Below are 14,343 nucleotides of genomic sequence, written 5' to 3'. Positions count from 1 at the left end.
ATTCTCACAATGTGCTACCTTCATCTCTGTCCACTTTCAAATGTTTAAGTTCACCCTAGTTGAACATCCTGCTCATAATAAGCAACTGCTCCCCATTCTTTATCCCCGTTCTATATCCTGGCAACTTATATTTCATGTCTATGAGTTTACATATTATAACTCATTCATATGAGTGAGACCCTGCAATATTTGTCCTTATGTGTCTGTCTTATTTTACTCAATATAGTGCCCTCAAGTTTTCTTCATCAACCCATTTTTTTTAAGATGGTTTTGTTCACACACCATACATTCTGTCCTAAGTAAACAATTGATGGTTCCCTGAATAGCCACATATTTATGTATTCACCATCATCACCACTCTATATAAAGGACATCTCCATTTCTTCCACAAAGAAGGAGGAAGAGTCAGAAAAGGTAGACAGACAAAAGAAAAAAAAAAAAAGAAAGAGAGAAAAAGAAAAAAAAATACATGACAGCTAGGAAGTGACAAAAGGAAAGATAGCATTAAACCAAAGTAGATTAAAGAGTCAGACAACATCACCAATGCCAAGAGTCCCATACCCCTCCCCTATGCCCCCCACATATACATTTAGCTTTGATATATTGCCTTTGTTACATTAAAAGAAGGATAATATAATGTTTCTATTAATTATAATCTCTAGTTTGCATTGATTTTATTTTCCCCCAATCCCACCCTATTTTTAACACCTTGCAATGTTGACATTCATTTGTTCTACCTCATGTAAATATATATTTGTATATATTTTATCACAATCATTGAGCACCCTAGGTTTCACTGAGTTATACAGTCCCAGTCTTTATATTTCCTCTTTCCTTCTGGTGTCCCACATGCTCCTAACCTTCCTCTTTCAACCATATTCACAGTCATCTTTGTTCAGTGTACTTACATTGCTGTGTTACTATCTCCCAAAGTTGTTTTCCAAACCTCTCACTCCTGTCTTTTCCATTCTGTCTATAGTGCTTCCTTTAGTGTTTCCTTTAGAGTAGGTATCTTGTTCACACACTCTTTCATAGTCTGTTTGTCAGAGAATATTTTAAGCTCCCCCTCATATTTGAAGGACAGTTTTGCTGGATATAGGATTCTTGGTTGGTGGTTTTTCTCTTTCAGTATCTTAAATATATCACCCCATTTCCTTCTTGCCTCCATGGTTTCTGCTGAGAAATCCACATATAGTCTTATCAAGCTTCCTTTGTATGTGATGGATCGCTTTTCTCTTGCTGCTTTCAGGATTCTCTCTTTATCTTTGACATTTGATAATTGAATATTAAGTGTATTGGTGTAGGCCTATTCATATCTATTTTGTTTGGGGTACACTGTGCTGCTTGGATCTATAACAGATGGGAAATTTTCATTGATTATTTCCTCTATTATTGCTTCTGCCCCTTTTCCCTTCTCTTCTCCTTCTGAGACACCAATGACATGTATATTTCTGTGTTTCATGTTGTCCTTCAATTCCTGGAGCCATTGCTCATATTTTTGCATTCTTTTCTCTATCTGTTCTTTTGTGTGTAGGCTTTCAGGTGTCTTGTTCTCCAGTTTCTGAGTGTTTTCTTCTGCCTCTTGAGATCTGCTGTTGCATGTCTCCATTGTGTCTTTCATTTCCTGTGTTGTGCCTTTCATTTCCATAGATTCTGCCAGTTTGAACATTCAATTCTACCTCATGTATGCCCAGTGTTTTCTTTATAGCTTTCATCTCTTTTGCCATATCGTCCCTAAACTTTTTGAATTGATTTAGCATTACTTGTTTCAATTCCTTTATCTGAGTTGAAGTGTAAGTTTGTTCCTTTGACTGGGCCATAACTTCATTTTTCTTAGTGTAGGTTGTAGTTTTCTGTTGTCTAGGCACCAATCAGGTTTTCCCAGAAACAGGTTCAGATCTCAGAAGGGGGCAATATTCAGTATCAGGTCTCCCTGAGGGTGTGTCTTAGAAGATTGATACACCCTTTGAGGCCTCAAGTCACTGTGCTTTTCTGCCCAGCAGGTGGCACCTGTCAGCCTGTAGCTCCAGACTGTTGTAAGGAGGTATGGCCCATGGCTGTTTTCCCCCAGCTCTGGGGTCTGGTTCTGAATGGAAGAAGGGTAGTAGAGCTGGGCCCCACCTGTTTCCTCTTAGGGAAGATACATCCCCTGGGGAGATAACATTTGCATTGGAATAGTCTCTCAGACTCTGCTATCTCCACCTTTGTCTGGGTCAGAGTGCTGGGAACTGAAAATGGCTGAGGCTTTCTCCACTGAGCCAAAAAAAGGGACAGAAACTACCCCTTCAGGGCCAGTCTGTGGCTGCCCTCAGTTTCACCTGTCAGCCAGAGACAGTACCCAGTCCGCTGGGCTCCCCCTCCCTCCCAGAGAGGTCCTCCAGCTCTCCAAGGTCAGTCATCACCAAAAGCCTCTGTTTGCTTGTTGGGGATTTGTAGCTTGTATTGAACAGACAACATGTGTTAATTAAAACCTCAATTGGAACTGGGCTGAGGTATATTCGCTTGTTCAGAAAGTGCTGCTCTCTAGCACAGCAAGGCTTTGCAGTTTGGGCTGCTGTGGGGGAGGGCTCTCGGCTCAGGTCCGCAGTTTTTGCTTACAGATTTTATGTCGTGATCTCAGGCATTCCTCCCAATCCAGGTTGGTGTATGATGTGTGGACAGTCATGTTTGTCCCCCAGCAGTTACTCCAGATTATTTACTAGTTATTCCTGGTTGTTTATTAGTTGTTCCAGGGGGACTAACTAGCTTCCACTCCTCCCTATGCCATCATCTTCTCCTGCCCTCCTACTATTTTTAAAGCTGCATTTTCTTGATTTGGTACCAACCCAGTTATTTCAACCCTTCAACTTTGTTCTGGAGTTTTGAGGAAGTGGTTATGCCAGTTTCTGCTAGTTGTTCAAAGACTCTGTGGGGAAAAGAACCCTGGGCTGTATTACACCACCATCTTGGGCAACCACTCACCTGATAGTTAAATTTTAAAATATATATATAATGGATCAGAATAGAGTGATACCAAAATATCTTAAACTATATGACCTCCAAAAAACCAAGATACAGATTCAGCATATTAATATATATCCTATAATACAATATAACAAAAGTATTATGTCTAAGGAAAAAATAGAATCAGAAGTGTCTGGATTGATCAGCCATGAAAACCTAGTTGTTGCAAGTGCTGGCAGTGCTCAGTGAAGACTACCCCAATGCTGCCTTGTAAGGCAAGCATCGCATTTCTTATACAAACATCTATAGTTCCAATAATTTCTTGCTTCATGTGTGTGGTGCTCTTGACTTCCAAAATAATATGAACCTGAAAAGTGAGTCCATTCTTCATTTGTGGACTATGAGAAACCAGGTGACTTCTTCCTCAAAATTTTTAGTAGCTTGTTAAACAGGATTGGAAGACCTATGTGAGAAAATGTACATGGAAATTACTTGTGAATTTCAAAACACTGTAAAGATATAAACTAACATTCTCATAAAGATGTGAATTGGCAAATCATACAAACACTCTCTCTAGTCACTAAACTCTATTTAATTGCCCAATTTTACTTTCTATATGTTAAGCATATCTTTTTAGAGATATTAATAAAGTATATGTATAAAAATTATTTTAAAGATATTCATATGCAAAGATATTTTAAAGAATACATACAGGTGGAGGCAAAAAGTCCTATTACTTGTTGATATTTGATAGCAATATGCTATCAATGATATTTTTATTTGTTTCTCGAATTTCTTTGCTCTTAAAATTGAAGCGAAATATTTACCTTGCTAGAACATTATAAACATTCAATGTTAAAATGAAAAGTAATTATTGACCATATAATAAGCACTTAGAAAGACTATTCCTGGTTCCTTAAAATGTTCAATTTCTGTTGGTAGAACCAGTAAATTTCCAAGTTTGTAGGTGACCTTTGATGCATGTCATTTTCTGGATTATCTCGTCTACTATACCTATTATTTTTTTCTTCTCTTAATATAATCCTGAAAAATTCTTCCCATTAGAATACAGTACATAAAAGTTCATTGTTTATTAATATCCTCACAGAACAGAATATCTGTTCTGTTATCAGAGTCTTCTATATCATGGAGTCAATATAGATTAGTGGTTAGGAAGGCCATAATATCGGACAGACTTGGTTTAATTCCCTATGTTTAAAAACAGACAAAATAATATCTATAACGCTATTGGGAATATGTAATGAAATAATCTATGTGAAGTGCTTGGCACATGGTAAATACTCATGAATGTTAGCTATTATTATTGTTATGAGTCAATACATACACCTACCATTCTGCTTTTGAACAAGTTTATAATTATCATACAGTGTTAAAATCTCTTAACATATTTCAGAGCTAAATTTAGTTATAATTTAGCTCTGCTAAATTATAAATTACTGCCTGCTCAAAGTAGCCACATTTCTGGGCATACAGACCTACTCTGAACAATCGTGCATTTTCCAGTTGAGTTAAGGATGTTAAAGACGGAAGAGTTGTATATGATTAAGCTTCATGGAACGATAGAATGATCTTCAGAGAATGCTTGTGATGAACAGTGTGATGTTGCATTTGGAAGCTCCAGGTCTATGCTGGACTCTAACCATGTCCTTGTCAGAGATGGAATCACACACAAAGTGTTATATGGAGGGATAACCTGAGAATCTAAGATAAAACTTGTAGGAAGCATTCACGACAAGTCCAGACTTGTTCTTTACACCTTTGTAGTTAGAAGCTCAATATGACCTATCCTATTACAGGATTAGGTAATCGTAAAATAGAGAATGAATGTAAGATATATATTTGTAGTATACATGTATACATATTTATCATACCTACTCTTTTGGAGGGACTGCTAGCAAGTCTCTTTTTCTCTATTTAGTCAAATGTGATATGCTTTCCAGGCTGCTGCTCCCCAAATTAGTTATTTACTGTTGTATTTTTGAAGCTTTGCCTCCATTGTGCTCTGGTTAATCATTTTTCTTTCAAACAAATTAATTTGTTTTTAAATCAACGTTTTCTACATAGCACCTTAAATTCGAGGCTCTGAGCAGGTAGTGAAATTTATTTCCAACATCTTGTCTTTCGTCCTGTCATCCAAAAGTCTACAAAAAGTAAAAATTACATTACAGGAACAGAGTATGTGTATTTACCAGATGTTAACATAGTAACTTCCACTTACCCCCGACTCACTGCTTCTATGAGGTTTGGCATAACATCTACAAGTAGATAACCCACATTTCACTGCTGCAACATTCAGTTTATGTTTCAATAACTCAGAAAAAAAGGGTATATTTCTCCTCAAAGACATTTGTTAGCCACAATTCCCATATTAAACCCCATGTTAAATTTGACTGTAAAAAATAAATGTTAAGTTCAGGGAAAATTTTATTCATTCTACTAATTATGAGGTTTTTAAAGACAAGAACCAATTTTATTCCTTGCTATGTACCCCAGAACCTGAGAAAAATGACCTGCACATAACATACAATGAAATACTTAAATGGGAAAAATGGCATTAAAGGAATTTTTAAAAACATATAAATTTATTCTAAATGATCCTGTTACATTCTGATATAATTTTATAACAGTCAATAACTAAAAGCATAAGTTTTACTTTTAGTAGAGCTTGTAAATATGTCATCCTTATTATAGAAATACATCACATTATTATAGAAAAAATACATGCTTAGTGGAAATTTTGAAAAGAATCACTCACATATTCTTTGTCCAAATATTCAGCTTTATTTCTATGCATTAGCATTATATAATTGTAATTATATGGTAAAAACTATTCTATATTCTATGGTTTTTACTTAATATTTGTATAGTAAGCACTTCCCTGTAATTATAGTCTTTCTGTATATTTAAGCAACCACAAACCATAGTTTGCTTAACTTTTATTTCCCTATTATGGGACAATTAAGTAATTTCCAGAGCATTACTTGTACTACAAATAATACTCTATCATCTTTGTCACAAGGTTATACAAAAACTAAGACTTACTTTTCTAAAACTGATTTCTAGCAGTTTGATTACTGGGTAAGATATGAATAATGTTAAGGATTTTAACAAATATTGCCAAATTGTTTTCCAAGAAATTTATATTAATTCACAAATCCAGTGGCAATGCATAAAGATGCACACTTTACCACACTCATGCCAATTAGATATTATTTTTAAAAAATCTTTTCTTAGAGGATAGGTTTAAAAAAAAAAGGCTAAGTCATTGTTCCTAAATGCTTGCTATTATTTCATAGATGGGTTGAATATTTCTATTTTGTAAACTACCCTGTTACGTTGTTTAGCCAAAAGTCATGTGCCATGTATCTGTTGTTGTCTGAGTATTATAAAAATAATACTCTCAGTAATTTTCTTCCTATTTTTAAAACAAACTTTCGATAGCTAATTACTATGTGGAAATCTTTTATATATCATATCTTATTTAATTCTTACAAAAGCCCTAGAAGAGACTGCTTTTATGCCCGTTTTACAGATATGGAAACAGAGAGCTTGTGGAGTAAAGTATGAATTCTCTGTGTTAATACTTCCCACTGATATCACTGGTTAATAAAGATATCAACTTTTTGTCTTTCATGTTTGTTTTAAACATTTTCCCTAGTTTGGTTTGACTTCTAATTATTTTTACTAAACAGTTATACCTTCATGTTGTTAAATCTGCCAATCATTACTTTTGTGAGTTTTTTTTGTTTTTTAACTATTATTTCTAAACTTAGGAATTCCTTCTCTCTTTAGAGGTTCTATACATAGCTAATTCTCTCTTCTAATTTTTCTATGGTATCTTTTTAAAATTTACTTTAAAAACATGCCCAGAGTTACCTTAGTAATTAGTATGAGATAAAAATCTAAATGGATTTATTTTCACAGAAATAGCCAGTTGAAAAATTCCTTTTTTTTCACCATTTATTGCCATGCCTCTTTTTCTACATGCTATTTTCTAATATATAACAGGGATCATTTTTGAGTTACTTGTTCTGTCCATTTATTCTGATTATCTAGTTTTGTGTCTGTACCATATTGCTTTGATTATACCAGGTAATCATTCCTCAATGCTTTTTCATTAGTCTTAGACACCTTCCAGTTTAGGTTCTGAAGTAGCATGTAAGGTTTTATAAGTAGAAACTGAGTGACATGTATGCATCTTTTATAACTAAATTATGTTCTCTCTATATAAATACTTTTCAAAGATCTACTGAATGTTGCCTGAGCATTATCACTTAGGTTAATATTTAAAACAGATTACTATAGCACTTCCATAAACTCTATAATATCTGGAAGATAAGACATTCATTGACAATCTGACAGTAGAAATTCAACTAGTAAGACAAAGTTGTTCTTATTTCCTTGTGTGTATAATAGCTTATCATTAACTTTTCTCAAAAGTATAAATTATAATAATTGTTACCTACCTTGAGAAAAGGTCTCCACTGTTGGTTGAAGTTTTCCTTCTTACCACAGTATATTTAGGACAGTGATAATGTTCACTGAATACTACATTATGAAAAAGCATTGTCTTCCATAAACTCATTAGTGAAAATTATGGTCCTAAGAAATGTTAGAACATTAAAAAAACACAGACATATCTTAGTATAGATGCGTTCATGCCTTCCCACTCTATGTCTTTCCTCATTCCCCCAATTTCCCCCATTTCCCCAGATAAACCCTTTGCTCCCTTTTTGGGTAACAACTACATAAATTCTATAAGCACTTGATGAAGACTTATTTAGAAAGGATAGGGTTTTTGTTTTCTTTTTTTAAGTTTAACAATTTATATTCTGATTTGGACTGCCTTATTAAAACAGACCAGGCAAACTTTTGTGAAATTTAATTGTAGGATTGAGATTGTAGAAGTAGAATTTTCTTACTGCCACATGGGTTAAGAACCCCCTTATGCCTTTCTTACACACACTTCCATGGACCTGGCATTAGGGATGAAGACCCTAGGAAGGACATTCCAGGCAAACTGACATCCAGATCTTATCTGTCCTTCCACTCTAAGTTGTAGACCTTTATCATGAAGCCACTAAAGTAGGATACTGGTGTTCCTTCACAATCCTGGAATTAGCACATCAGATATTCTCTTAGTCTGCTTTCAAAAAAAATGCCAAGGGATCCACGGAATTGTGCAATTCAGCACCTAGACTAAGGTTCCATAAAATGACTCCTGGGTCTACAGCAATGACTCAAGACTCCTTCCACACACACCACACCCATAAGGACTATGACAGCATCATTTTGGATTTAATTGCCAATCTTCCCATGTCCCAAGGCCACCCTGAGTGCCATGTCATCCAGGAACTAGCTTTGAAAACTGCTCATCTAATCAAACAGCCTCCAGCATTACTTTTTAAGGTAATGTTGAAAACATACAGCATGTGCTGCTCCAGTTTGATTTGTAGTCCTCATGAACTTGAGTTCCATGCTCTCCCTGGCACACAGGTAGAGACTTCTAAATTCCCTTCCATCAACAAAACTTGCCCCCCAAATACACAAACTCTTCAACTATAATATAGCTGCATTTAGCATTCACTTATGTGATTTAAGAAAAAAAAAGAATCAAAAGTGAAAATACAAGCTCTCAGAAAAAGATAGTTCTGTATCTAAGTGATACGTAGTCTGAGAAACTCAATTCTCTTTCTTAAGTGCATATTGTAATTCTGCATCGTGCTTGGCTTATGTATTAGGCTAAGTTGAATCTGAGGCAGCCTAGATAAGTGGTTAAAAGTGTGGGTTTCAAAGTTCAAATTTCCGGCCTGCCACTCATTCACTTTATGGTATTATTAAACAAGCATTTTAACCTCACTAATCTTAATTTCCTCTTCTTTAAAATGGGAATGATCAGAGCCCTATTTCATAGATTTGCATCAGGATTAAATGTGATAGTTCATGAAAACACCTAATTTAGCACTCAAGTATTTGTTATTATTTTACTTTTCTTTCCTCAAATGCATTAAGAGCTACTTTGAGGGCAAGGACTAATTCATTTCTCTGCATATCTAGAATTCTTAGGGCATAATTGTTGATTAATGGATATTTGTTAAATTTTGTTGTTACAGAATTCTTAGATCTGGAACATGGCATTGGCAGCATGCTTTGAAAATTTTTAAGATAAAGTGTTAGACATTGCATCAGATTACCAGGGTATAGCATGTGGTGGCAAACAGCTGGTCACAAATCTTGATCATACCAGAATATCCAAGAAATTTCTCAATTATGTAATATCTTTCTTTTCAGTAAATGTATACACGTATACATTTGCTACATGTATAATTATGATTAATTTATACTATTGTAACATTTTTTGTATACAGAAAGTCATAAATCAGAAACAATTCCTTTGCAAATCCCCATGTCCTTATTCTTTTATTTGCAATGTACTCACAAAACTGAAAATGAAGTTAATGTAAGCCAAGGAGTTCATAACTGCTGTAAAGGAAACAATTTTTTTTTAAATCTTAACTTGTTATTTTCTTCATAGTCTCAAAAGATGGGAATCTTTCTGAGAATGTCAAATGAAGGTAATGATGTTTTTCAGCTAAGACCTTGCAATGTTGTTCAACAAGTTTGGAATGAGGATTGGAAAGGAGGAATGCCCAATAGGATATAATGAAGAAAAAAGATGAGGCAATGATATTAAATCAATCATTCCTTCATTCAATAAATATTTACTAAGTGCCTACTATGCTTCAGGTTTGGGAAATAGAAGTGAACAAAACAGAGATGGGTCACCTTCATACAGCTTGTAACCTAATAGACACTACGCAGTGGACAAAAATTGCAACTGTAATATGTAATAGGAGAGGGACTTTGTGAGCTACCATCATGGGGCCAAATCTAATCAGAAGAATAGGGTACATTTCCCTAAAGAAGTAACTTTTAAACAAAGCCTGAAAATGAACCCATGTGAGGCAGGTGAAGGTGCATGTGTGTGTTTGTATGTGTCCATGTGGTGAGCAATTGGGAGGGGTGGAAAAGAGTGCAAAAGGATGGTGTCAGGTGAGTAGGCAGCAGGAGCTGATGGAGGCCAGTATGGTTAAATCAGGAAGGGGTAATGGGGCAAGTAGCTTGGGAGGCTAGAGACGCAAGCAGGCGCAAATCATGAAGGGTTCCTGGACTTGAGCTTGAGAGCAATGGGAAACCAATGCAGGCTGTATCCAGGGGGCATGCCATAGTTAGATGTGCATTTTTATAAATTACTTTGGCTGCAATGTAGACAATAAATTAGAAGGGGGATGAGAATGGATGTGGGGAAACTAGTTAGGAAGCTCTTATAGTAGCTGAAAAGGATAGTGGTTAGAGTGGTATGGACTAGGTTATTGTCACTGTTAAGAAGAGGATGGATTCTGATTGGATATAGGAAGTAAGGGAGAACGTGGTGCCAAGAAGAGGATGGATTCTGATTGGATATAGGAAGTAAGGGAGAATATGGTGCCAAGTTTTTGATAGAAAGTAAATGGTGGTGCTGTATACTGAGATGTGGCAAACTGAAAGAGAATCCTATTTGGGGACAGGGTCAAGAGTTCTGCTGGGACAGTGCCCAATATGAGACACAAAGAGCCACCCAAATGGAGATTTGCACAGCATGACCTTCAGAGAGAATTTCCTGTGTTTAACAGTAATGAAGATGATGGACAAGGGGGAAACCTTGATCATAGAATTATAAGGTTTGCCTTTGTGATATGATGAAACAGGAATAAGAATATTATAGCAGGCCTGAGTGAGCATTATTCAATTGTAATGCATAGTGAACAAGTAAAATAAAAGGAACACAGTTAGAAATGACACTAAAATATCAATTGCAAACTAAAGTCAGTACCTAAGAAGTAACACTGTTGCATGACTTGCCAATTAGAAGGAAGGTCATGGCAGATTATGTCAAGCAATAGAGACAAAACACTGAAATATTTGGCAGAATAGCAGAATACCTCACTGGGAAGGACTAATGCAAGGGAGACCTACTAAAAGATAATCAGAATTCATCAATGTCTTAAAAGGTCATAGGATAAATTAAATATTTTGCAAATTTTTTTACATTGCTGTGGTTTAGCATCATCCTCTCATTGTCTGTGTGTTAATATCATTTAGGGTATTTCAACAGGTGATTTTGTTTTTGTTTACAACAAAAATATAATTTGTAATGGCACACATTTCCTTTACCCTTATCTCAAGTGTTACATAACAAAATAAGCCTTGGGCTTCAGTTGACTGGCTTTGGTCCCCTGGATATTTGGACTGTAAACATTAGTAAGGCATATGGATAGAATATACTCTGGAATCTATAGCACTTCTCCCAGATCCTCAAGGGTGGTAATTAAAACAGGCTGGTCTGGCTAGCCAAGGGCAAAAATAAAATCAAGATGAGAGAAACTCTATATGAAGGTGAATTAAAGCAGTTAGAGAATATCACTATACTTGTCCAGCCAACATGTATCACACACTAGCCAACCTGAAATCCCTGCCATTAGAATCACTTCACAATATTATAGAAAGCTTAGTGTCAGAAAACCTATGGTCATCGTTCTAAAGGCTTGTGTGACTTTGGACAAGTTCCTTAGCATTTCAGGGACTCACCAGTGTAACAGAAGGACAGCACAAAATGACTTCTAAATTCTAGAGAGGAACTCTGGAGCATGGAACTTAATCTAAGGTGGAAACTATTTTAAAGAAATAATTTTAAAAGCAATAATTTTCAAGGATTTCCAAGAATTTAAACGCATCACTCAAAGCTTTCCTAGGCTCTGTCACATCTTTGTACAAATGTCATATCCTCAATGAGGTCTACATTAACCATCCTACTTAAATTTGCAATCTTGTCCACTTGTTACTCCTAGTCTCCTTCTCTTGCTCTGTTTTCCTCCATAACACGTTTCACATTTAACATACTAAATCACTTATTTATTATGCTTTTGTCTGTCTACCCACCCATAGGATGAATCATAAGTTTCACCTGGGCAGGGATTTTTATTTATTTTGCTTACTGATAATACTGGTCACCTAGAAAAGCAAAGGGCATATGGCATATTAATGAATGAATAAATGTGTGAGGGAATTTCTAATACAAATTTAAAATGAAACATTTTCTAACTTAAGTTACAATTGTAAACTCAGATCTAATCAACTGTACATTGGTCTAGTTGCATAATGTTTCTTACATATGGAAGCAGATTTGTTTATTGAAATAATACAAACCTTTAAAAAAAATAGAATGAATATCAACTCCTTGAACTGATTTGACCTTTTCCAGGAAGAAGTTCATTTGAGATTAAGCAAGTTCAAAGTCAATGACTCATAAAGCAATTAAAAAAAAAAAAAAACTAAAAAAGAAATGGGATTTTAAAAAAGAACTTTGCAAATTCAGAAACCATTCAGGGTAACATTGCTGCTTTTATGTGAGGAATTCCTCAGTGCTGATATCTTAAGGCAAAGGGTACGGCTAGAAAGCAAGACAATGATTAAATAGGGATGTACTAGGATTGATCCAACCAAATTAGTATTGAATTTCAAAGGAATTTCTATTTAAGAATAATCTTCAGAAAAATTTACTAGGCTCACAAGACAATTGGTCTCATTACTTTATAGTAAAATTTCATGTTTAACCAGAATTGCTCCCATGTAAATTGCTCACTACTCTATTATTAGTAGAATTGGTAATAGTAGTGAACATTTGTTCAGAACTCATACATTCCAGGTACTAAACTAACTTCACATTCACTGTCTCATTTAATGGGCATGGTAAATGCCAATATTGTCCTATTTTACAGATGAGGAATCTCAGTTGCAGTAATTGTCCTATTTTATAGATGAGGAATCTCAGTTGCAGTAAGAATAAATAAACTGTCCAAGGTCAAATGACTAGAACTTAAACTCAATCTGCTTGATGCTAAAGGCCATGTTCTCAACTGCAATGGTAGGCTGTCTCATTTCTAAAATGTATTTTAAGTTGGTGCAAAGCTTTCTTGGGTATTTACTTTGAAAGGGGTAGACGTTTTTTCAGATGTATACAACTAGTTTTGTTTGTAAAAAACAAAAAACAAAACAAAACAAAATCACCCCAAATGCCAAAATTAACCTAATAGTTTTCACCTTTGAAAGCACACACACACACACACACACACACACACACAACACACACCAATGCTTGAGGAAAGGGATTTGTCGCTGTTCTAGCACAGTGGCTGCCACAGAGTCAGCGCTCGACAAAAATTTCTAAGTAAAGAAAAGAAGAATCAAGAAAGAAATAATTTCCCAGCTTAAGTCCATCTTTGCTGGGCTATGACTTAAAATGTCAAATAATGCTACCAATAGGAATTTCTCTAAGCCCGTTCAGCAGATATAAATCTACTGTCTGTGCTGTACTTTGTCCTAGGCACTAGTGATGCAGTTGACATAAAAAAAACACACACACACACACACACACACACAAAAAGCAGACAGGAAGCCTATCCTCATAAAACCAGAACTCTACCGGGGAGAAACAGACAATTAACTCCATAATTGGTCTTTATTTTAGTGGTATATAGCAACTTACTCAGAGGGATGATTCTACAGTGGAGTTTTAAAGATGCTACTTGAGGCTGATAGAGGAGATGGTTTTTGTGGCTACAGAACACTCTAATAATAGTTTACTAGTCTGACTTCTATAAAGCTGTCTATGATATCAGACCCTTAACACTTACTATTTCAACAAGCATTTTTGAATCTTTATTCTGTGTAAGTCTGTGTTGAGTATAAAAAGAAATACATAATCATATAAAACAATAATAAATACCAAGTGAGAGGTAAAGATAATGAGCAGTAGGATGGGGGGGTTAGAAATCACTTCTGGCTAGAGCAGAAAAAGAAGAGTTCACAGAGGTTGAAATTTAAGCTTCTATTTGCTTGTCACATGGCTAAGTCACTAAGTCACTTACTTTTAAATTGTCAATTCCTTATCATCTGATCACCATTTCACCCAAGTTCTCACTGTTTCAGTATTGGCTAAGCCATGGCAAAAGAAAAAAAATTTTGAAATGTCTATGTTTATATTTACCTTAAAAGTCTAGATTATTTTGCAGGGCAGTGTGTTATAGAAGCAACCTCATTTAAAGTCCCTGTCATTAAAGCATCAGTGTCCTTCCTGCATAAAAATCAATTACACACAAAAGGGTGGAGAGTGGATGAATCATTTATAATTGTTGCCATAACTGAGTCATCCGTTTTGCTCTCTGGATTGGAAAGTTCAGGTATATTCTTTCTCAGGCTCGGGTCAACTGAGTTTATCAATGTGAACTTGCATTCTTTATTTCAGGAAAGTAAGCCTTCAGTTTGGACTCAGATTAGTTA

General features: G+C 35.3%; 1 protein-coding gene and 1 long non-coding RNA gene across 2 annotated transcripts in view; one reads left to right on the top strand and one right to left on the bottom strand.

Annotated features, from left to right (window-relative positions):
• The window catches only part of ABCB1 (ATP binding cassette subfamily B member 1), a 242,492-nt gene that overhangs the window by 111,849 nt on the left and 116,300 nt on the right, over positions 1–14,343 (top strand). The gene's annotated exons all lie outside the window — the stretch shown is intronic.
• On the bottom strand, positions 3,233–7,566 carry LOC119534341. The gene is made up of 3 exons (XR_005217013.1): positions 7,431–7,566; positions 4,836–5,105; positions 3,233–3,406 (listed from the first exon to the last, which is right to left on the bottom strand). It is a non-coding gene; the product is annotated as an uncharacterized LOC119534341 (long non-coding RNA).

This window comes from Choloepus didactylus, chromosome 5 (assembly GCF_015220235.1).
Source record: "Choloepus didactylus isolate mChoDid1 chromosome 5, mChoDid1.pri, whole genome shotgun sequence".
NCBI lineage: Eukaryota > Metazoa > Chordata > Mammalia > Pilosa > Megalonychidae > Choloepus > Choloepus didactylus.
Note: the sequence above shows the minus strand (reverse complement) of the source record. Positions and strands in the feature narration are given on the sequence as shown.